We start from the raw sequence: 24896 nt of genomic DNA, 5'->3' as shown, positions 1-24896 counted from the left end.
GATTGAAGAGTAGTGAAGTTCAAGATGAAAGCAGCATCGAACAGGTACGACCTTCTGTCAGCAATGCAAATCAGAATGTCAATGGAGACAATCATGCGCATGAATGCATGGTTACCCCTATTTCCGACTTAGAGGAACTTTCCCATGAAGCTGTTGACAGTTTTTTCGAAAGCCTGAATGATATGATGTTCTCTCCGGAACAGAAATAGAGACTTTTGAGTAAACTCGCACACGGCGTTCCCTGAATTCGGCCTTCAACTTTAAAAATAAAGTCACATGAACAATTACAATCCAGTTCACGGACAGCAACTTTTTTCAGCAAGCCCCTAAAATATTTTTCTATATATTTTTTCCCGGGACACTTATTTTCTGCTTAAAGTAAGAGACTATTCCTAGAGAACTAAGATTTCTATTTTAGATACTTTATAGACTTTATAGACTTTAGCTGCCCGCTGGTATGTTCGCAATAGATTTTATGTGATGAAATGGTTTCGACTTTTTTTCTGTATAGCCATATTAAGAGCCATTTCATGTGTATTTCTCATATACCAACAAGCAATAATGCATAACAATGCGTGTTTACTTTTGCATTTAATTCATAGCTTAAGTGCATACAATATATATGACTGCAATTTTTCAGTATATTTGAAAATTTCGAAATGCATTTATGTATTTTGGGGTGGTAAGGTATACACTATACTCTATAGTATGTTGTACTATGTTATACTATGCATAGATTAGTAGATATGACCATAGTTAGCGTGGAGTGGGTGTCGTGTATTTCTATAGGTTCTGATTCGATCCCCCTATTCCTGACCCTATTCTGGTTAAACTTACTAGCTAGTTAACTAACAGTCAGCCCATGAGGCAAGAAAACCCCCATGATGCAGATACAGTTATCTGACGCAGTCACACTACGGCACAGGAACGTGTTATCTGATTAGGTCATAACGCTTGAGATCTAATTAGACAAGCGACATTCCTCCAGCCCCTGATAAGGCATACGACGTTCTCATAACAAATCAAACCTATGACAACCTGGATAATCCGTGCGGCCATTGTTTTGATTTCACAGAGAACTCTAGTAAAGAATGTGCTAACGAGCAAGTCGTATGACATCTTTATTGACGTACCTATGTCCATCCTTACGTCAATCTCGGCACCTTTAAGGTATAAATATTGCCGACCTTGCCCTATGCAAACACACGCGTGGTGACAAGACGGAGCAGCCATACTTGCCGAAGCCGAGAGCAGAAGCAGACCCCGCAGGCAGCAGCCCCGCCTTCCTGACGCGCTGAGAGACGCGCTGCTATCTCAAGCCGAGAGACCCAGCACCGGCGCTTCTGGGCAGCCCTCGCAGGCAGCCTGGAATATCGAGAGCAGAGAAAGAGATACCATTCCTCATTCATCCTAAATTCCAGGTACAGAACTGAATAACCCCTCCTAGAGAATTCTTTAGTTATTCACTTGGCAAAAACAAACTTAAACTAAACTGTAACTTTCTATTCCCGCCCACGCATTAGACTTAGGTCAGGTACACGGGGTAGGCGTATTTAGAAACACCAGTTGAGTACGTTTAGTCAAATGTATATGTGTATGTAAATATATTTTAATCATTTTAAACATCATATGGCTCAGAAACCATATCAATGTTTTTACAGTATTATTTTATACTATTGCTTCTAATGTATGCACTTTACTTAACTATAAGTATTGCAATAATATCGATCCATTTCTCTTGTACGAGAAAAGAGACTGATCAATAAATAACATCTTTTATTGAACACGCCCGTCTCTTCCTTTTCTCTACATTCTGATGAGACTAAGAATGCACGTACTGACTGAGTAAAATAATTGCCTTGTGCTCACACGACTCTCGAGATTGACTCTTGATTAGGGGAGAGCAAAGTTGTCATGTTCTATGGTTGTCAGAAACTAAATCCCTTCTTGTCTAATCAGGGGAGTTAATCCTTCCTTGAACATTCGAGAAAGTTTCTAGCGAACTCTGAGCTTAGCTGGCAAACCCAAAAATTAAGTCTAGTATCGACAGTAGTAGACCTAGTTAACGTCTGGCCTAGGCCTTTACTGCTGTAGGCACTATTCCAATGCGCAGAGCCTATTGGGAAAATAGGAGCTACACTACATACTTTGTACGCTTTTATCATCCTGTAACGTATCGTTTGCTACCTCTTGTATTTTATGTTTGCTTTTGATACATGCACAAGTATCACCATTGTCGCATGTAACGCAACGTTTGTTCTTGTGTTTTGAGTATCTGCCATTTAGTGTAGTATTATACCTCTACTTTGTACGCTTTTGTAACATACACACGTCACGTTTTTCATCCCGTAACGTATCGTTTGCTACCTCTTGTATTTTGTTTGCTCTTGATACATGCACAACTGTCACTATTGCCTATGTAACGTAACGTTTGCTTTTGTAACATGCTGACTTGGAATTGTTCCTCATGTTTCACTACTGTTCCTATTGTGAAGCGCTCTGACACCTTCGGGTAATGTCCACGCTATATAAAAACGCATTAAATAAATAAATAAATACAAAAAAAATGTTGTGCCGACGCCGAGACTCGAACCTGGTTCCCCAGCCCCTGAGTTGGTAGCTCTGGCTGTTAACTGGCGGTCATGTAAAGCGCTCCGAATACCTTCCGGGGCCAGTTCCCACTATATAAAACAACAAAAAAATCATAAACTTTGCTTTGCCATAAAAGTGAGTTATTATACAGCACCACCTGCATCGCCTTATGTGCGAAGCAAGACTCCTTGGGTTTCGGACGCTGAGGGGCAGTCAACCCTCACCAGCTGGAAGGTTCCCCGTGGAGAAGTGGGGGCTGCACCGTCCTGTCACTATATGCCCGCGGTGCTGAATAGGCTGCACGTCACACTGCCTTGCATCATGTCAGCATAACATATACAAGACAACAGTGCTACATAATGCGAGGCGGCTGTAGACCAGAGCACATGTTGACACACCGTACAGTCCGGGTGCCTCGCGTCATCAGCAAGCTCCTCACGCGAGCGGCCGTCCACAGGAAACGACGCGCTGGTGACGCAGGTACAGGCCGGGTGGCTCTCGTTGGCGACGCAGCGATAGCGGTCTCCCAGGTGCCTGTGCCGCGGATGCCGCTCACCGAAAGGGACAGGTAAGAGTTGGGAGTCCGTCCCGGAAGGGAGGCAGCGGGGGCCGGCGCCCCCGTTGTCTGGAGGGAGTTCCTAGCCGTCTCGGCGGGCCCCACCACCCGCTGCCAGGCAACATGAGTCCGCGGTACCGTTCTCTCTCCCTCCCACCCTACAGCAGGCCCTGTCGGACAGCGGCTGAGGGGTTTGCCCAAGTGCTCGCACCTGCTGTACTTATAGGGGCAGCTACCTGCTCGGGGCTGCCCAGGTGTGAGACTGCCGCCGGCATTCCTGCTGGCTGCGCCGGCCCCATGACCCCCACGCTGCCAGTGACACGTCAGTATGTGTTTTGTGTGCTTTACCAGTGTTTACACGCGTTACTATTCTGAGCACGCTACACCCACACCCTCCTCGTTATCAGCAATCTACTCTGTGATGGGCAGTGTTTCAGTCAGCCAGGTTAAAGGAACAGTTCCAATTGAACGTGCGTGAGAATAGTCAGGCTCTATGTGATGGATATTTGTTAGTCTCACGCTGGATGCGTGACTTGGAGGTTACTGAGTTCGGTCACGACCTGCCTCGCGTGAATATCCCTGTGTCCCGGCAGGGCATGCTCGTTTAAATGGACCATGCAGCGAGCGGCTGTACTCTCATTGATGGGGGTTTGGGGATTGTGCGTGGGGGGGGATGGAGCAATGGCTACCCTACCAGAGGTGTACTTGGTTGTGGCGGATAACTACCAGGTGTCTGCTCTGCTGATGTTTTATTTATTTATGGTATAGTGCTGGTAACTTAAGCTGATCACCTTGCATTAACTTTAGTATTTGGTCAGCATGGCTTGCATTGTTATAATGGCACTTGTCTGTAGTGCTTGGTATACATATGCTCATTGGTCTGTGATTTACCTGTCTTCTGGGCTCTATCATTGCATGGCCTTTGAGATTCCAAATGTCAGTTGCTGGCAGTTGGAGACTGAATGGCGTGCTGCTGCTGGGAGCGCTGTTTGGTTGGTATGGGGCAATCGCCTTCTCTGATGCAATCAAATACCAGGCAACGAAGTTGAGAAACCTGTTTTTTAAGTTCAGAAAAGTAAGCTGAAAAACGAGTTTTATTTTAGACGAGGGGCAGCCTTTACTGTCATCTCGGGAAGAAATAGTAATGTTGTCGTAAAGCAGAGGCAGTCTAGAATTGCAAAACCAGTGTGCATGTGATCTTTGCTGTTGCTCAGAGCAAACACATTTTTTTTCAAGGTTGAACAATACAAGATGACTTTTAAACATACTCTTAGTTTATTGTTTTATTAGATGGATAGCATAACAAGAAAAGCATAACTATTACTATTCAGGCTCCACGCACCTACAACCAAAACAACAATACTTGATTTCTTTCATGAGAAAAGATTGACTGGGAAACACACTGGTAGCAGTAGACTGGCTTGGTGCAAAAATGCAGGACGTGCTATAACAAATTATTAGGTTGGCCCGAGAAGTCTTGATCTACTGCAAAACCTTGTAGATTTCAGCATATTCCGCCGAGTGAACTGCTGTGGTGTCAGAAATGTGCACCTCACCCTTTTTTTGCTGAACATGGGAGTCGCTTGAATGGTAAAGACAGACCAGGGATAACTGAGCCTTCATGTCTGTACTCGCAAGCTGAGAGGACAACTGAACATGCACTAAACACCTCTGAACATTAAAGAATATTACAAAGGTGGAATCAAGCAGCAAATATGTCAAAAGGAGGAGGTTAATTAAATCTTAGGATGGTATATGGGCTGGGGTGCTAACCATGGTTCGGGGCAGTTGTAAGCTTATTGTACAGGACACTGACTAATAAGTAAAGTTGTGGTCATTGATGTGCTAATATGTCTAATGTGCTATGTAAAATCAAAAGATAAAACAAAATGGGGGTCGCATGACTCTAACCAGTAGGTGAGAAGGATGGTTGATTGGTAGATTGTCTCCTTGAACTAGCTTTCCACTATCCATACTCATTACGGTCATGAGCACCCTTTCCTTATGAAGACACTCAGTTTAGAATGCAAAGAGTTTAAACATATTTCTTTATGAGTACACATAATATGCTTTAAGTGGAGCTGGGGGTCATCTGTAATTCACGCTCACTTTGCTCTGATGAAACAGGAATTTTTTTTATTCCACGAGAAGAGAGGAAGAGATTAACAGGCAAGCGGAAAGAGATGAAAATGCAAGTGAAAATATGACATGCATAATGAATAACCCAATAATTCAAGGCAGCGCCAAGGACATCAGTGACCTATTACAGTAGGTCTTGGAAGGTTCCCCAAACAAACCCTGGGGTTTAACTAAAATATCAAGGGATAATGCAATAGTTGCAAAAACAACAAAGCAGGTCTAAATTGTCTAAACTTAAACACCTTAAAAAGAGGCACTATAAGATATCTTTCGGGGACAGCATAAAAAGGGCAAAACAACAAAATGTGTGGACTGTTCTGAGTGGAACCACCATCACAAGGACAGGGACCCAAGTCTGTTAAGGAATGACAATTAGCTGGGTAACCCACCGTGAGGGGTAAATAATTAAAACGAAGCCAGGTTCGGAATAAAGCTATGTGGACAATTCTGAATCAGGGATAAGTAGGATTGGAGGCCTTCTTGAATGTTGTAAACCAGATTATATTTAATCACTGATGCTTTATGTTTATCTGCTGCCATTCTTTTCGCCGCAGCGTTATCCAGAAAAAAATGTATTTAGCTTAGCTTTATTGATGCTTAAATATGAGTTAGGTGAAATAAATTATTCTGAGAGACCAATCTCCTCACAGGTTGACTTTTCACACGCAGAGTTATACATTATATGCAGAGCTGCATGCATTAAAAAAAAATCTTTACCACAAGTGTGTTCAATAGCACACACTCCCAAGTCCAACTAGAATGCCAGAGTAAAAGTAGTGCTAGTTTTATTCTGTCTGTAATCTAAGGGGCTCCCAATTCATCATGACAAATGGCATTAGAGCAGCTTCGGTGTACTACTAATAAACTTTTCAGAAAAGCATTTTCAACTTGTTGAAACCTTGCGCATCAACTATGCCCCATATTCCAGCCCCATAACTTCCATTGTCTTTTAGTTGTGGTTAACTTGCCATTTGAAAGGCTGGTTGTAAAAGACTGGGGTTAACACCGCGTTTTCTAGTAATTTGAGTTTTCATTTTGCCTCGGGTCTCCCAGGCTTTTCTCACATAAGCAGATATCAGGGCAAGCGGCGTTTCAGAAGATTAAAGTCACTTTATTTACAACCTTTTGCACTACGAATCAGCATGTTCCAATTCCATGTTACAGTGGATTAAAGAAGAATATTTAACATCTTCATGTTTGCACCAATTCATATGCATAGATGGTCTGACTAGCAAACGTCTTAATATTATCTTTCCGATTCTTTGCTCTGTAGCTGTCCAACACTCCTTCAAATTGCACGTTTCAGACAACTGAAGTTTCACAATACCTCTCAACTTAACACATGGTTACATTTGTGCTAAGGTTCCTCTTACCGGAGTGTTGCTGTTCTGTTTAAATTATTCCAGTCTACCAATCAAAACACACTTAGGGAAGCAAAGGCCTGTTTGGACCGTACCCATTTCCATTATCTCTAACCCTTTCCTGAAAGTTTGACCCAGTCAGCTTCCAAACTTGTATGACATTGTGGTGCACTCACTCTGGTACATTTCACATACTTTCAGGTAGCAGAGCATCCATTTAATCCTTGTTTGCAGCGACAGCTAATCTGCGCAGCTTCTTCCTTTTGCAATACTCGCATCGTGTCTTGTGATTGTCCAGATTGTAAATTACAGTCCGCTCCTTTCTAGCCATTGAACACCAATAAGTTCAGGTTGACTCTTCCAACCTCCTCATTAAGTAAGGTGTTCTGTAAGAATCTGTGCTTGTGTCAATGATATTTGATCTCTAAATGTAGCGTAAAGGAGTAGAAAGGCCTGAACAGCATGTCACCCTCCACAATTAATGCCTCAAGCGTACCAGGGTCTCATTGGAAACAGACAACTGCACCAGTGACACTGGACGCCACTCAAATACAGATTACATAGACTATCTTAAATTAAATTCTACCAAGACTGAGAATGTCATTTCAGTGGGGTAAGCTTTAAAACCAGATAAAAAATGGCTGGATCCCATGCAGGGTTTTGCACATTTTTGTTGTTGCTCTTGAAGAAATGCAAATTAAACAAATGAAAGAAACAAGAAAATAAAAAAACCGTTCAAACTGAGACCTTGCATGTCGGCAACATCACCATAATAAATCCTTATTGGATTCCATGCAGTTCAACTACATTGCTACACACTCTTTCCAGAGTTACTAAGTCCCTGAGCTGTACAAGAGTACATACTTCTTAAAGGCGTACATACATGAGAAAAAAATCGAGACTGATTGACACAAAATCATTTTCCTATGCAGGGTCAGACCTTTTTTTCCTAGTCAACACATCGTATTCCAAGGTACAGACTTTATTCTTATCACACAGTAACGGAGAAAACACTGATCACCAGCCTTCTGGACTCAAGCCTCACCACTCCAAAAGCCACTTTCTCTGAAGATACTTGCCTGATCAATAGCTATGTCTCATTTGACCACCTCACCTCCACATTTGAGAAGCTGCAGTGGCTTCCTGTTCTTGCGTGAATTGAATTTGAGTCACTTCACATCATTAATAATACTATTAACACAAATAAAAACCTGACAACTTGTCATACAGTTAGCCATCCCTAACTATATTCTCACCGCCAGGAACACACAGGAAATTGTTATGGTGATCCCCTGATGCTTCAAAGAGGAAGACAAAGGAGTCATGCATTCTTCACCATTCTGTGCTCCCACTGTTATATTCTGCTGTTATTGGTGTTCCCTTCCCCGATCAATCAACCTCTGCTATAATGTCATTGAATGTTGGCATGTCGCCATCTGGCTGGGTCGGTAGAGATGGGAAATTAGGTTGAACAGAATAGATGCTGCTCCTAGTGGGACAGTCTACGAAACCAATTGTAACCAGACTACTTCATTAATGTTCTGAGCTTTATCTTTCTGATCTGGGGTGGACTCCTGCTTGGCATAAAATTACTTACGGTTTCAAGGTCCATCCCATGGAATGGTCTACCCTCCCATAGACTTTTGTTCTACAGGAAAGAACCATAGACCTTCCTTTTCTCCATTGACCTCCTCTCCTTCTGACCCTCCACCTTCTGCCTGTTCACATCTGTGAAATGAAAATAGAAGTGCTTCTCTTATTTATTATGTAAATATTGTCTTATAATTTGAATGCAGGATATACCAATTGTTGTTGTCTGTAGAGTGGTTTTATTTCAGTGCTGTGTTGTGCAAATGGCTATAAAATAAAGTAATAATTCAATCAACAGGGAGGGTTGAGGAATCTGTATGCCCTTTTCTTTCCCCAGGGTAAGAGCAGAAGTAATCAAAAGTGAAAAAGGACACTTGTAACACTTTTCAACCGTTGGTTTAGGAAAAGTGATTAGAATACCCTCAAAAACTCAATGTTATTAGGAGTGCGGTATATATGTTTCATCCGCCCCACATTGAAGTCGTGGCAGTTATCATCGGGTGTTCCAATTTGTGATGGTTGCCGGCCTCAGCCAGAGGCACCTCTGGTCTCAAGTGCAGTGTCAGAGATAGAGGATTTTTTCCCACAAAATGGTGTCAAAACAAATTTTATGAAAAAAGGAAAAAATTGTTAAAAGTGGGGAAGAAACACCCAAACTATTTTAATGGGGGGTGAGTTTTCACTAGTATAAAATATATTGATACTGAAGAAGATCGAGTTACTGGATCTAGTGGTATTGTAAAAAGATTGTCGACATGTTTCAGCTCCTTAGGCCCGAGGGGTCTGTGAAGCTTTCGTCAGGACTAACATACATATATTGATACTCACACGATTTGTGCAGTACTTTTCAAATGGTCATTCTTTGACAATCGTTGTAAAAAGGTCAGCGCTCATGAATTTCTGGAATAGAGCAATGCAAAGACATACAACAATTCACAATAATCAATCTGTAAAAATTGTTTAAATTTCAGCAAATTTGCGTTCATGAAACAACATGTTAGTGGGAAAATCGTGTTAGAAGAAGTAAATAAATATCATCATCTTATAGTAAACCTTTTTTTTACTATTTCTTTCGTGTATACTATGCTGGATTAGGGTAAGTGGGTAGCGGCGACATCTTGGGTGTTATGCAAAGTTATTAAACACAATACATAGATGGCAGAGCTGGTTTGGTTTTATTTTGTCAATTTTACACTGTTGCATCAAAGCTATGCGGGTATTGGACGTGTAGCTGCACAGGGCAAAGCGGCAATGTTGGGATATTATTAATGTGGAGTGGTTCAGGTTCCGCATGCATTTTTTCACTGATACATTAAGACAGTGCTGGTATAGAGCGTCTAGCTGCAAAGGATTACCCATGTTGGAGTACGTTAAATCCGACATGGTTCCCGGTTTTATCGAGATGAAGGGAGGAGGGGGGGGGTTTGGGGGGTGCGGGAAAAGATTTAGTAATCGTTACTGTCAATTACCTATATATTTGGTAAGTAGCGAACTGAGTTAGAGAGTGCGGAATGTATTGCCAAATCTCCGTAAACCCGATTAAAAAATGTAAGCTGTCCTACCTGTATTAGTAGAGCACGCTTCTTCATCAGGGGTTCCGCTAATTGTAGCACAGAGCTGGGTGGGAAGGGGAGGCCACATCGTTAGAATAGCGGCTATCGCATCTTACCAGTTTCTTCTCGGTGTAACTGCAACACGCCATTACCCGTGTGGAGTCTTCTCCTCGGACTGGTGCTGACTCTGCCCCCGGATACCGGAAGGGTGCCGGAAACTCCGATTTTAAAGGGGCATGTCGTTTTTGCGTGCTCAGATTTAAAGGGCCCTAGTTAGATCTAGATAGGGGAATATCTTTTCTATAGGCTGTTAATTCCTTAAGTTGAAGGGGAGTTGGTTCTTCAGAATTCAAAGTTCTCGTGAAGGGAAAAATATTCTTCAATATTATGAATCTTATGTCAGAGATGACCGTGGCAAATAATTTTTCGGTGTTATTTCTCTTGTAGATGTAGTTTAACAGAGTATTTCTACTGGTAATTTAGTGTTTATCAAAACATCATCTTTTAGCAAACTGATGCCAGGGGACAGTATCGTTCAGGCCATGTTCATGAGTGAGAAAATAAAGTAACACAGAGAAAAGTGAAAATACTGCATAAAAACCAGGGCCACTGATATTATATGGCAGGCTTGACTAAATTATGCAGCAAGAAAAGTCTCATTATGGGGCATAATCTCGGGCAATATTATTGTTTTTTAAAAATCATTTTAATGCACATTAATCATCTGTGGGCAAAATTCACTCACCACGAGTACAGTTAAACACCAATTTACATTAATTGGCAATTGAAATATGACTAGTTAAAGTTAGCAATGGTGATCTGCTAATGTGTTCTACCGCAAATGTATGGCACTTTTTGATAACGCTTGATCCATTTAAGCTAGAAACATTTTTGTTGTTGTTGAAATCAGCAGTCTTTATGCTCCAAATCAATATTTGTGCGAAAAACACTGCAGCCACAGAATTGCACAAGTCTGGTAGCTCTGATCACGACAAGTTCTCCTTTGAACGTGCCATAAAAATTGTTAGGCTATTTGACCTGACAATGTTTATGCTTCTACACGTTTGTGAGACTTGTACTGTAAATTATGCTTTACTGTCTGCCAAGAAGCATGACCATGTAATGCTTTGAAACTTTTAGGTCTGTTGCATTATTCTGTCTGCCTTTTGACGTGTGGTTCATGGGCCGTGTTGCTAACTGTGTCTAACCGTTACTACTCCTTACAGACATTGAAATGCTGAGCATCTTCTGGCGGTAGTGGATAATATATTGTATATTTCTAACCAGGCTGTAGTTCAGTTGTCGTTGAGGGACAAGTCTCCTTTGGCATTTCATGTTGCTGGATCCCCCGCATGGGATTGTGAGGTACCCGTACTCTGAGACCTCTTGGAATGACAGGCTCCAGCATTGAGGTGTATTGCTATGACGTAGCCATAAGCCTACGGTTTGAAGAGGGCTAGGTGTCTTTGTAGGGCAATGCAGATACTGTTAAGGATACCAAAAGTTTAAAATGCATAATAGTTCTAGACAGATTGCTGTGACAGTCTTGCACAACAACGTGTCTTAGTATGAAAAACCCCTCAACAAATTGTCCTTGGTGTGACAGCCCCCCATGTCATGCTATGAGTTGTTCTTGTTAATATATGAAAGCATTTCTTGACAAACATAGACTATGAAATGTAAATTTAATAAGCGTATTAATAGTTAACAGAGCCATAAAAAACGGTTACTGTTTCGATTCAGTACACTCATGTGTCGATTCAGTACACTCATGTGTAAATGAGATTGCGTGTTAGTTGAACAATAAACGTGCATGGCTTATGAAGAAGAATGCATAACGAATATTTAGAATTAATTTGTACATTGATAGTATATAATGTATTCTTTTAAAATACAGTACTTTAGATATTGTTTTTAAATAACATCAGTGAAAATCCTCTGCATCTATAGCAATACAGTTAAAAAATACTGATTGTTTAGTTGGACACTACGCAAGCCTGTGCTAATGGTTTTGCATTGAAGGGGAGTGTATTATTTTGCTCAAAGATCTGCATTTTCTGTAAATAAGTAGATCCCACTCATTTCATTGGTTTCAGCTAATTAGTCTGGGCATGAGTAAGACCACACGAAAAGGGTGGGGTGCCTGGGGGGGGAGTGGTAGGGACCTTGGATGCCTTCCTTAGTCGGGCAGAATCCGTGTTAATACACGAAATCCAGTTAACTGAAAGGAGGCTCTCACTGGACCCCTTATGTTTACCAACAGGACAAACTACCTTACAAGATCTAATTGTCGGTCCAACTTTGTCCTCAACCATTGTTAATGACAACAGGTAGCCCCCAGTTAGGTTCCTCAAATTTTGGTACTGGGGACAGCATATCTTCCTCCCCATAGTCACTCCCACTAATGTCCTCACCAGACTGCAAAAGCTAGCAGCTGCCCCCCCCCGTAGTAATGCCCAAACTAAGAAAAGGAAAGGTTGTAGCGCCCCTAAAACCAGCCTACAGGTTTCAAAGCAGGCCAAGAACAAGAGCGCGGCACCAGGGAGGGGAGGGATCTTAGTCCCACCCGTTGAGTATGAACGCATCGGGGTGGGCTTAGCAAGTCCAGATCCTACTCTACTGGGTCACACTACTCCGATCCTATAGAGGCTGAAGATGTTTTCTTAAAACAGATGGAAGCCACACTGTTAGCTCTAATTGATCCTCTTATGCTTAGATTAGTTGCAAGAGATGCGCTAAAATAGAGGACCATATAACTAAAGTTCCATCTATCCAACTAGGGAGTAGCCACTTAGAGGCTATGGGGCCCAGTCAGGCGGGAAATATCTCTGGGCCACAACGACAAGCAGCGGCTCGCCCGCACCTTCCTATTCCCCCCTCAGTGTGCCCTTCTAATCTTCCTGTCCCACCTACATCAGTACCTAATGGCCCACATATACGCAAAGAAGGGCCAATTGGCCCTGTTGGGAGATCACAGGATGAGGGAGGGGATAACATGATGAATGTCTTCCTTGATCTTCCGCCCGAAGCTACTCCCCCCACACCATAGTGTTGGCCAATGTCTCGAGATTTAAATCATTTGAGGAGGAACATTGGTCTTCACTAAAGAACAAGGCCCTTCATTTTGTGAATTTAAAAACTGGGCTTGAAAGTCATCAGTTTGCTGAATTTATGATGGTTAGAAGGGTTGCCTGGGTAGGCAAATCCGAAAAAGGTTTGGCTGGGGACAGTGTAGTTCTAAGTTTTAGGTCACCGAATATGGTTCGGTGTATCCTGAAACAGACAGCTTCTTTTGCAATACGCAAAGACGCTATCAACGTCCTTCCACTGGGGTATTTTTATCAATCAAGTATAAACTTTAGAGGGGCGACTTACAGGACATCAGCACACTAGCTAGGCCCCTCTAATTGCGTAGTTTCGACCTACAACAGATACGAGGCACTGAGCTCACTGGAGGAAAATGACTGACTGGGCCCTACATCCAAATACCGCACCTCTGCACATTGAGTCATAAGGGACATGGGGAGAGCCTGGTCGAAATCAAAGCTGCAAGAATGTAGGCGGTCCCCCTTTTGCGACAAATATTCCATAGGAAGGACTTAATATTAGAATAAACACTTTTGGGCTAGGCGAATGCACTATTAAGCTACACCATGAAGAAACAAGCCCATTGACTGATGAAACTGATACATGTGCAGCAATTGGGGATAATCAGTTAGCATCACCACTTGCTCATCACCAGAGAGTATTTCTCCGCCAACGGATGTCATTATGCAGGGTCCCTTGGAACCAGTCGTGGCATCCACTGATATTGTGTCCTTGGACAGCCATGCCTAATTTCTGTCACCCACACCAGAGGGGATCACTTGATCACATCAATTGACTCAATAAAAGAGACAATAAATGTTATACTGACTAAAAAAATAAAGTCAAGTACTCAAAGTAATAAGAGGTGGTTTGACAGCGATTGCACTTTTTTTACAGCAAATTAATTAAGGCATTGAAATCAACACCTCGAAATATACTTGATGTGAAGCAGTCACTCAACGAATATAAGCAGGCGATAGAAAAACGCAAGCTAGGGATCAGACATGAGGCTTGGGAGCAACTCCACGTAGCCTGCCAAAGCAGGGATTCCAAACTGTTCTGGCAAACTGTCAACCAGGTCTATTTCAATGGGAATAGCAATAGAAAAATTGACACAACAATTATGCCTGAGACATGGGTCAACCACTTTTCAAATCTTTATAAAACTGGTAGTGTACTAGATCTTTCTAGCAATTTTAAATATGTGGCCTCAACCTTGGCATTTCCAACATTAGATGAAGTGAACAGGGCCTTAAGAAAGACCGTGAGGAATAAGGCCTCAGGCCCTGACGGTGTCCCTGCTGATTTGTTTTTAGCTAATACTCCCCCGTGGCTCCCATTGCTTACAAACATATTAAGCTGCTACACGGTGCTAGGTCCCCCTGACTCCTGGAGAACCGTGATAATAGTCCCCATCTTTAAAAAGGGTGATAGGGCGGATCCCAAATGTTATCGCCCAATATCCCTAATTGACTGTACCTGTAAAATCATGGGTAGAGTCATTCTAGAAAGGCTGGAGGACTGGGCATCGGAAACTGGAACATTTTCTGACATCCAATATGGTTTCAGGAGCGGCTTGGGCACCGTCGAACAGTGCCTCAACCTGCAACTAGTCATAGGTAAATACACCTTAGCCAAACCTGGATGCCTTTATCTAGGGTTCATGGACCTGACGTCTGCCTTTGATTGGGTGCAGAGAGGGGGGCTCTGGGAGAAGACGTTGCAAATGGGCATTGAACCGCCCATTGTACACTTCCTAGCAGCAATGCATCTGGATGTCATAGGGAGGGTACGCTATGGAGCAGACGGGGAACTTTCAGCCCCAATTAAGATGAACCGCGGGGTACACCAGGGTTGCGTGCTCGCTCCTTTTTTTTATTCTGTCTGTATATAAACGACCTAGAGAGCCATATTAAAACTGGGAACGTGGATGTCCCCCAAATAGGTGGCAGGTTGTTACCAGCCCTACTATATGCAGACGACTGTGTCTTAATGTCTAGAACGGGAGTGGGGTTGCAGAGGCTTTTAACTAGTTTTAACAATTTCATGGATGACCTTGGCCTGAAGACAAACTTAGCAAAATCTAATATCATGGTGGTGGGAAAATCCCCTGCATTGTTAAAGACATGTTTTATAAATAATGAAAAACTGCATTATTTGCCCACTTTTTCCAACCTGGGAATTCTTTTGAATCAAATAACATCCTGTCCCACCTACTAGAGGCTAGGTTTAGGGGCTTTAATCAAAGCTTGGAGACTATTTTCAGGTTTACAAAAAAACTAGGCTCTCGACCTATTAAGGTAATGACTGAAATGTATAAAGCATGTACGTGTGCTGTCACCCTGTATGGTGTTGGAGTTTGGGGCTCTTGTAAAGTTGAACGGCTGCAGGGAGCCGAGAATAGGTTTATGAAACGATTATGGAGCGTCCCTAAATCCACCGATGCTACCATCTGTCATAGCGAGCTCGGGGTGATTCCTCTGTCCTTTCGTATACATTTGGCTCCTCTGTTATTCTGGCATAACATTTGGACAAAGGAAGCGGCAGTCCTAGATCGCGCCATCATCACAGACTGCTTAAAATTGGATTGGGTGAGTAAAATCCCATAGTTCTCTTATGTTAGGGTGCAACTGGAGACTCTGGGATTGTTGGATTGTTTTGAGAATCCCGGAAACATTGTCAAAATATCAAGGGCAAAGTTGAAAAGTTTTTTTTTAACTCAGTCATATTCTTTGAGAGACAGACAGGAAACAACGAAGAAAAAGGTTGTAGACCATTCACTTCTAGTCTGCTCTCCAGGTATGGAGTTTCATTTATCTCTTCACCTTAGTCACGCCAAACTGTATTATCTTATCAGGTTCAGGTTTGGAATCTCCCATCTGTTGGTTTCATATCCCCGAGATGTATATTCTGATGCCGATTTGGACTTATGCCCCTGTGACTCCGAATCAGCATAGAGCACATTGCATTTTATGTTTTTTTTGTAACATTGCATTTTATGTTTTTTGTAATCAGTATATTAATGAAAGACGTGCCTTTCTAAAACCACTGTTAAAATTTCTAGACATTAGAAAATGTTGTGCTGCCCTGTGTCATCTTCAGCTTTTAAATGATGAGTACACCTGTTTAATGGTCTATGAATGAACTTCTTCTGCAGTTCGGACACAAAATATCATTGGAAAATGACTTTTTATCCTATTTATTTTTCCCACAGTGATTATTTTTGAAACCTAATCATTAATTGTGCTGTTGATGCGTGTTACGCCTATAGTCGTCTCCTTGCTCATGGCATTTATATTGTACTAGCTTACCCGTCGCGCGTTGCTGCGATCTCAGAAGAAAGGAAATTCAAGGAAACTTGTTATGATAACATTCAATTTACATTGTGTCATTTTTATTGAAACGTATTCATTTTAATATGGAAAACATTTCAAAGTGTCGTTTTAATTCTATTTATTTATTCGAGTGCTTGTGGATACACGATATTTTTTGTTTTTCCTTCTGGTGCGTACATGAATAAATCAGAAGTTTCCGATGCGTGAGTTGGCCACATACAGTTGTCCATGTGAGAAGCACGGATTCTTCAAATGGAGTCCACACACTTGCAGCGATTGTCCTTGTGCTTTGTTGCTGGTCATTGAAAAAGCGAGTTGCACCGGAAACTGTAAACGTTTGAATTCATATGGCATATCTGTTGGGATCATTGGAATATGTGGCAAAAGAACATCTTCCCCCTTGAATTTCCCATTCAAAATTGTAGCTTCGATGACATTGTTAATCATCTTTTTCACCGAAGTCTTGTACCGTTGTAAAGTCGTGGTGGATTGATGTTTCGGAGAAGAATGATAGGCACGCCAATTTTCAATGTCAAAATGTGCGGTGGCATACCGGGCAAATCCAGTGAATTCTAGAATTCCGTTGGGTAATTGACAACTTCGTCTTGATTCATCACATTATCGATGGACTTATATGTTCTCGCTTTGCCTGGTATTCCGTTTTGAATGCTGAAATTGATGGCATTTACATCATTGTTCGTAGCTGCTAATATATGCACGTGCACTGAGCCACTGATGATTTTTGTAATTCTGTGCGATATTCGAAAGATTATGAGGGCCTTAAGGGCCGATATTTAAAAAAATGTTATGCCAGAAGCCTTCGCGGGAGTGTACTCAACAACTTCCCAAAGTTTCATGGCGATTGGATGAATGGTGTAGTAATGCATAAAGGACAAACAGACATACAGACATACATTCGTTTTTATATATAGAGATTTTTGTACTGTATTTTATTATTATGTAATGATGTGCTCTTTTATGGCTGGCCACAGCCGAATAAAGATTTTATGATGATGATGAGTTGGACACAGTTTAGGTGTCAAGATAAATATTAAACCAATCCTCCGAACACTTGTTTACAAATGGTTTTGTATTGTGAGGGGTGCCTTGTGCACAGGTACACCACAGAGATAATTTGCTGTGATTAGCAGTTTGGAGTTCTAGGTGCTGCTAGACATAGTTTTAATGTAATGGGCCATAGGTGTTGTGCATTGACTGCCAGTCACTGGGATGTAGTGGTATGATGGACCGCTCATGGTTTGACCGGCATCCTCTGGAGTGTTTGGGTATGATGGACAATAAAACGAGGTTTTGTGATGTGACAAACAACATTGATGCTTGGTGTTGCCTTTGGTTCCAGCGGGTAATGGTCTGTCACTGCCTTCCTATTGTAGTGCACCTAGCTGCAACATAATTTTGTACTGCCATAGTCCCTCAAAGGGGCAGGGTCGCCGGACAGGCTTCTCTGTAGTTCTCTGGTATGGCAGGTCTCCCCTCCTTAATGATAGCATTGTGGTGTGTGCTAGGCTGAAAAGAGGGTGATTATAGAAGTCTGGAGCACACAGGTTTGCTGTTTGAATTGCTTCCTTAGGCATGTTGTTTTCAGACCAGTCTTTACAGCACAGCAGTGACCCTTATTGGTGAGTTAGTAGTATGACAGATCTTCACTAGTGTTTGTGGCGTGGCAGGTGTTCAGAGGTTATGTTACTGCTTTTGAAGACCTAATATATTGACACATTCTCATGGGCACATCAAGAAATCAAGATACTTAATGAATTTCCATATTAGTGCAGGTCCTTGTAATGCTACTGTGGTGTTACTGGCTCTTGTGTTGATATGTTGTGATGGGCTTCTGCACGAGTAACCTGTCAGGATAGGTCTTTGTGGGAGCACAATGGTAGGGTCTACCTTTGCACAGATGCCAAAGTGGGAATGGCCGTAGAGCTGATAGTTGTTCAACCAGAGTCCTGTGGTGAGTCATATTCTTACAAGACATGATCCTGCAGGATCAACAGTTTCTGGCTTACTTAAGTGCCCGATTAACGATAACCAAAGCTCACTTTTAGACCTGTCACATGGCACTTCACATGTTCAGCATGCCCTTGATTTCTCAATAGAGGAACTACTGATGTTTTAGGTAAAACATTTGCGTTCCGTCGGTTAAATATGGTTGCAATGCAGTTTGTCCTTTGCACTTTACCAGCCAGTGATCATGTAACTTGGATATAAAAGTTGCATTGCTGTCGTTTTTTTGTAAACACAACAGTAATTTTATTTGAGAGCTTTCACCCATACTAGAAGTTTGCTGTTTGCTCAGTTATTGATTGGTTGGCTCTTTGGGTCCACAGAGCATGTTTCCTTCTGGCATGCCTGACTATGAGCAGAGTGCCCGCTGTGTGCCCCATCAACTGTGGTGGTTGACACAATTTATCATGCTGTTTGCCTTCTGAAACAAAAGCTACTCTCGGTCGCCGGGGTTTGAACAGACTCGAGAATATAGATGGGCGAACCACTGAAAGATCGAACCAGTCTCCACTGTGGTCCCGGTCTCTAGCTCAGCTCAAAGTTTTCTTGGACTCTTGAGCTCAAAGCGGGCCAAGCTTTCATGTTGCTTCTGTCTCACCCCTGTACTCTACCCTCCTGCTCCAAGAATTATGGGGGAAAACAGATTTAATGTAAATCGGACAAGAGAAAGAAAGACTCATTTGGTCGCTGAACTGTACAGGGTGGAACTAGGGAGTATGGGATCAATTTGGCTTTCTTGCTTCATAAAATTGTGTCACCCTTGACAAATATTTTTTCTTTACTGAGCCTCCTTTTTTTAAATTATCACAAATGAAAATTCCTTTGTATATGGCAGTTTAGAATATAAGGTGTACTTAATCTTCTTGCACGTAATTTAATCAATTATAATGTTGCTCCAGCTAAGATTCTAGGCCACATATTATAGTGTACACTTGACAAATGACATGCCTCTTAGCTCACCAATGGCAATGTTGTTGGGTTGAGGGATGGGGCAAGAATATTTAAAAACTGTCACTTTAAATAAATGTCTCTCAATGCAGTGATCTAATCAGATGTGCTAAGGTGAAGCGCTTCTGCATCTTGACCCCTTCCCTGCGGGGGGTTTTCACCTCCTGTGTGGGGGGCAGGTGGGCCGCGCGCGGCATCGCCGTACTGGTGACGAGCTCAGCTTGTCACGGCCGCACCTGTTTTTCGAATGTTCAGCACAGCGGGGTAATCCGCCTCGCCTGCGAACGTTCCAATGGCCGTGACGAGCTCAGCTCGTCATGAGTGCAGCTCAACCGTTCCTCATGACGAGCTGAGCTCGTCATTAGCACGCAACGGGTTAAAGAAATGCACTTCTGGAATATTAAAAAAGCTTTTATCGTATTTTTGCATGTTTGTTGTATGTTTTACATGCCAAATATTTTCAGTGCTTTGCTCGTAGAGCCGCTCATAGAGCCCATCCATACCCTTGGCTCGGCTTTTCTTCTTAAATTGTTGGCTTGCCCACCTCTACTCGGTAGGAGGAGCTACGGCTTCTGTGAAACAGAAAACCCCGCTTTGCTGTCCTTTCTGAAAGTTATTCAGAATCCTGTTGCCGCTTTGATTTTTTTTTCATATGTTGTGTGCAGATAGATGTGTTTCACAGTAGATATTGTCTTTGTACGTTTATGGGTGGCCGTGATAGTTCAGTTTTCTGGCAGGCTTGCATGGTTGCTATACTCGCTATACTTGTTACCGACTTGAGGCAGAAGCTGGCTCCCTTGATCCACCCTGAAGGCTCTGTTCCTCATGTAGGTCTCAGGCGCAGCCTGTTTGTTTGGCTGATGCAACCACCTCTTCGTATGCTGAACATTATGTTCGGAAATCCACTGCCGCTTTTGACAGAGCTGTTCTATTACTTGGATCCTTTCTTGCACTGCTTGCCAGTGCGAGCTTTGTCTTTTCTCGGTGGTAAGCCCCTGCATTAATCCCATGGCGCCTGAAGGGGACATTCGAAGGTGGCAAGGGATAAAGTATTTGTTGCAGTACAGAACGGCTCATTTCGGAAACAATAAAACCCTGTAAACCGAATTATTCGCTCACCCCTTGTACAGGGTCGTGTCCGAAGCACACAGACAGCCCAGACTCTCACTGACCTTGCTGGACCGCAGTTAAATCCCTCGTGTGCTTTGGAATAGGTCGCTTAGGTCATTGACTTGACACATACCCCACAAGTCTGGAAGCTGGGCTAGAAATTGCATTCTGTTGTGTTGTGCAAGAAGCATTGCCAGCCAGCCGCCCGCTTTCCTTCCAGTGCTGCTGCTAAACCCAAAGAACCATTGAACTGTCACACGAAATGCCGGATGCGGCTTGTCTTCAGGGAACGCTCACAGTAAACATCTTTCGTTCCAGATAATGTTTCAAGGACTGTACAGCGTGCTGAGCCAGCTGGGCCTGCATCTGCTTTTATTCGGCAGTCAAGTGTGAAACCCAATGACTTTATTTTGGGGGAAAGTCCTTGATTGTGGGGAACAAACCTGTCATTATTGCTGGGTTTCCAAGAGCCAGGCTAGTTTCTTTTATTAGTTAATCTCGCTTTAGTGATGGGGCTCTTCGTCTTTGTTGTGTTCAAACTTTGTTCCCCTGGGGAGGGAAATTGCAGTTTTTACTCCCTCGCACTCCCCTGCTGTTGCTATAATGAGCAGAGAATATCCATCTCTGTATCCCAGATGGTTCGCGGTAATAGCTTTAATAATAATCATTTTATGGCTGTATGGTTGCTCTCATAACTGAGCTGTCATGGATCTAATATTGTGAGAAGAACTGACAGCGATAAGAAATGAATGATACAATAGGGGTGTAGGCCACGCTCTAATAACCACATGCTATTGAATTACTGAGATTCAGGGAGGAAGTGTTTCTCTCCTCCTATTCCGACTTCGCTTTGACCTTCATAAACGGTGTGCTGGATTGCATCGCTCCAATCCGTAAAAAAGTTAAACAACGATGACTTCGCATGCTTTGCCAAACACCATTTTAGTTCTAGCCCTCAGATGGTTTTGTATGCTTTTGAGCCTTATGTAATGAAAAGAAAAATACGCGTATGTGTGTGTGTGTGTGTGTGTGTATATATATATATCTATATATCTATATCGTTATTTATTTATACTCACTCAAAGAAAAGCCTATTTGTCTGAAATGATTTAGGAAGATAACAGATTTTCTAATGTGAAGTCATTTAGTGCATCGTAATGTAACAAGCTATATGTATGTAGTAAGTGTGCAATAGTATGTGTATACCCTTGATAAGATCTTGCAGAAGCCTATCTTTTGGGATAACTCTGTTGATGTTCTGACTCTTTGACGGTAGACCTAATGGTGATAGCACCCCTACTATGTAGGCTTGTTATTTCTGATTTAACTTTTGTTCTTTCAAATACAAATTATTTCTCTGCAAAAACAGGGGAAGTTTATAGTCTGTGTCTCATTTACGCATATGATTTATTCTTTAATAGACTATACTCCAATTTGCTTCCAATGACAATGGCATGCTCTAATTCTGATCGACCTACTGTTAACATGAAAAAGACCAAGATTTTGATCTTCTCTAAGACGCCATTTAATATTGTGATTTCTAGAGCAGTTCAGGGCTGTAAATGCTTAGGATTTTTTTTAAAGGAACTTCAAATAGGACAATCATATAGCCACATTGGGTACTGATGTGCTCTCTACTGCTAATGCTCCTGAAAGGTTTGGCACCTGTTTTGAGGGTTAGTCGGTTGAGCCTTTAAAGAAGGCAATTCAAGGTAAATTAATACCTCAAGCCTTTTATGGGTCCTAACTGCCTACTTTGGTCCAACAAGTCAATTGGGAGCATTTCGAGACTTTGTGTTTAAAAAATTGTGTGTTCCCATACATTCTATAATTCAGGTACTGTTAGTTGGGCATGTATTCTTGGGCACTGTTAGCGCAATCCTACGCATTAAAGTTTATTTTTTTCTTAAGACACAGTAAGCTTGCTGACATTTCTGTAAAAACGAAGGGGCATGGTGTATCGGCTAGATTAGTTTTGACACCTATTCTCAAAAATGTTCCCAACTCTGAATTCGGAGTTAATTCACTACCCTTGTCCAAATTGAAAAACCTTCTACATGACTGGGTGAGGGATAGTTCTCAAAACGGAAATAGACTCTATCTTATGACAAAGAAGTCTGTTGGTTCCTTATCTGTCTCAGTGACCTGGTAACACATTTGAAAAGTCATTTTCGAGTTTCGTATTGGGATCGATCTAGCCTGGAGAATTTCTGGTCTTGGAGGTAGAATCTTCAAAAATAATGGCTGCTGCATTTGTTACCTTAAAGTGAAATATTTTCTTTTGTTGATTTCTGAATAAGAGGAGAATAACTACCCTTCTGTTGTTTTAAGAAATATAGTGTAGGGACTAGAATTGATGCACAAGCCACTTTGTTTTCAGTGATATCTCATGATATTGTGATAGCTTTTGAAAATTATATTAAGCTAATCCAGAAATTAGCTTTTTAACTTTGTTAAAGTTTCAAGGGTCGATCTGTTGAAATTCTAGACCCTGTGATGATTGTTTTAAATAATCAATGTTTTTTTAAATCTAATTAGATAAATTGAGTAATCACTTATCGTATTGATTGAGGTATGATTTGATAAATTGTGAAATATCAATAGCTAAGGCTTTATGAACAGATCATTTCTATATCTAATTGTACTGTTAATCATTGCTTTAATTCTATGGTTATTGTATGACTTGCAGTTATGGGAATTGTGCAATATTTCATTTGTTTTATATTTCTACAAGATATTGTCTTGAAAATAAATTGTTTGTATTTTAAACTGACCCAATGATGAGCACAGTAAGTTAGACCAGTACATTTGGTGGTATTGTATTGTAATTGCATTTATATAGTGCTTACTACCCCGACGAGGCATCACGTCGTTTTTTTTTTTGCAAGTAGCACACTACCCCGGAACCCATAAAGGATTAGTGGTGAATTAGTATAGTGAAATAAGAAAGTAATTTGAGTGGTGGATATGTTAGATATATGGATTGAGAAGGAGAGCGGAGGGATAGAAGAGGGAAAAAGGTTTGCATTTATATAGCGCTTGTTACCCCTGATTGGGTGTTGAAGCCTTTTTTTCCCGGTGAGTTACACACTACTCCGGAACCCATAAAGGATTAATTGTGAATTAGTATTGTGAAATATGAAATTAATTTGAGAGGGGGACTTGTTAGTCTGTTATTTGGTTTGAAAAGGATAGTGGAGGGATAGAAGAGAGAAGGATTTAGACATTTTTTGTTTTTTGTTTTGGAGGTCATAGCAGTAGGAGGAGGCGTTGGATGAGTAAAAGGGACGTGGAGGGGAAGAGTCGGTTTAGAAAGGCTTGTTTTGGGAGATCAGAATAGTAAAAGAGGTATGAGATGGTGCAAGGAGGGGTAGAGTAGGGAAGAGTCTAGAAAGGATTATTTTGGGGGTCATAGTAGTGGTATGGGATGAATGAGAGTGGAGGTAGAGGATATATTGATAGAGGTATAGGGTGAGAAATATGGTAGTGTTTTGGATATGCTGAATTGGAAGAAAAGTAATAAATATATTGATCTATAAGTACATGGAAGGTATATAGATGCATGAAGTAAGTATATGTAGATTAAAGATGCATTAAATAAACTCTGACTTTCAATTGTTGTACTTAAAATTTATTTTATTTATTTGGTTGTATATATAAATAATTTTTTTGCAATTCAATAGTGAAGCAATTGTAGATAAAGTTATGATAAAAGATTTGCTTATTTATGCAGTCACGTATATACATGTTAAAACATAGAATAATGTAACTATCAGTAATATGTATATTTGTTTTGCAGAACTAATGAATATCTATTTTTTTAAACATAATTATTCTACATGTTTATACAAAGCAATACACATATAGGTATATATCTATAGTACAAATGAATGCTTATATACAGATGGATATGCTGTTTGTGTATGGTGCTTATGTGGGGAAGAGCCAGTTCTTGAGTAGTTTTCTGAAGATAAGGTGGTTATCTGTGTAACTTATGTTGGGGGTAAAGAGTTCAATAGTTTGGCTGCTTGAGCAGAGAAGGATATGCCACCCATGGTTTATTTGTGGTATTTTGGGTTTTTGAGGCGAGGTGCCACTCTAGGGCGGAGGTTTCTTTGCTGAATGTGTTTGGTAATTTTATTCCTGTTGAAGAGTGGTCCCGTTCCATGTATCACTTCGTGGGTGATGCAAAGCAGCTTGAACTTGGATCTTCTGGCAACCGGTAGCCTATGCAGGGGTTTTAATGCAAGGGAGATGTGGTCCTGCAGTTTTATATGCAAGAGTAGTCTGGCAGCTGAGTTCTGAATCAGTTGTAGTCTTTTCAAGGTCGTTAAAGGTGATCCTTGGTAGAGGGTATTGGTGTAAACAAGTTTAGACCGAACCAGTAACAAAACTTGTCCTTGCTAGTTTGTCCACTTGAGCATTCATCGATAGCTTGGAGTCCATGGTCATTCCGAGGTTTCTTGCTTCCTTCGATACTCAAGGCTGTGTTCCCAGTTCATCAGGCCAGACAGCTAGCTGGTCATAATGTTTCCAATCGCCACACGTGAGTATTTCTTTGGAAGCATTCAATTTGAGATGTCTCCATGTCATCCATTAA

At 41.6% G+C, this 24896-nt stretch overlaps 1 protein-coding gene across 2 annotated transcripts in view; it reads left to right on the top strand.

The window, feature by feature from the left end:
- ADIPOR2 (adiponectin receptor 2) overlaps positions 1 to 24896 on the top strand; it is a 496680-nt gene that overhangs the window by 89156 nt on the left and 382628 nt on the right. Inside the window, exon 1 of one of the 2 annotated variants that reach the window (XM_078673674.1) lies at positions 2986 to 3160. The exons of the other annotated variant lie outside the window; for it this stretch is intronic. The gene's annotated coding sequence lies outside the window, so the exon portion shown is untranslated. Of the gene's footprint in view, positions 1 to 2985; positions 3161 to 24896 lie in introns of those variants that run through there. 2 annotated transcript variants of the gene reach the window in all.

Source organism: Lissotriton helveticus, chromosome 1_1, assembly GCF_964261635.1.
Source record: "Lissotriton helveticus chromosome 1_1, aLisHel1.1, whole genome shotgun sequence".
Lineage (NCBI taxonomy): Eukaryota > Metazoa > Chordata > Amphibia > Caudata > Salamandridae > Lissotriton > Lissotriton helveticus.
The sequence above is the reverse complement of the archived record's forward strand: the minus strand, read 5'-3'. Positions and strand labels throughout refer to the sequence as shown.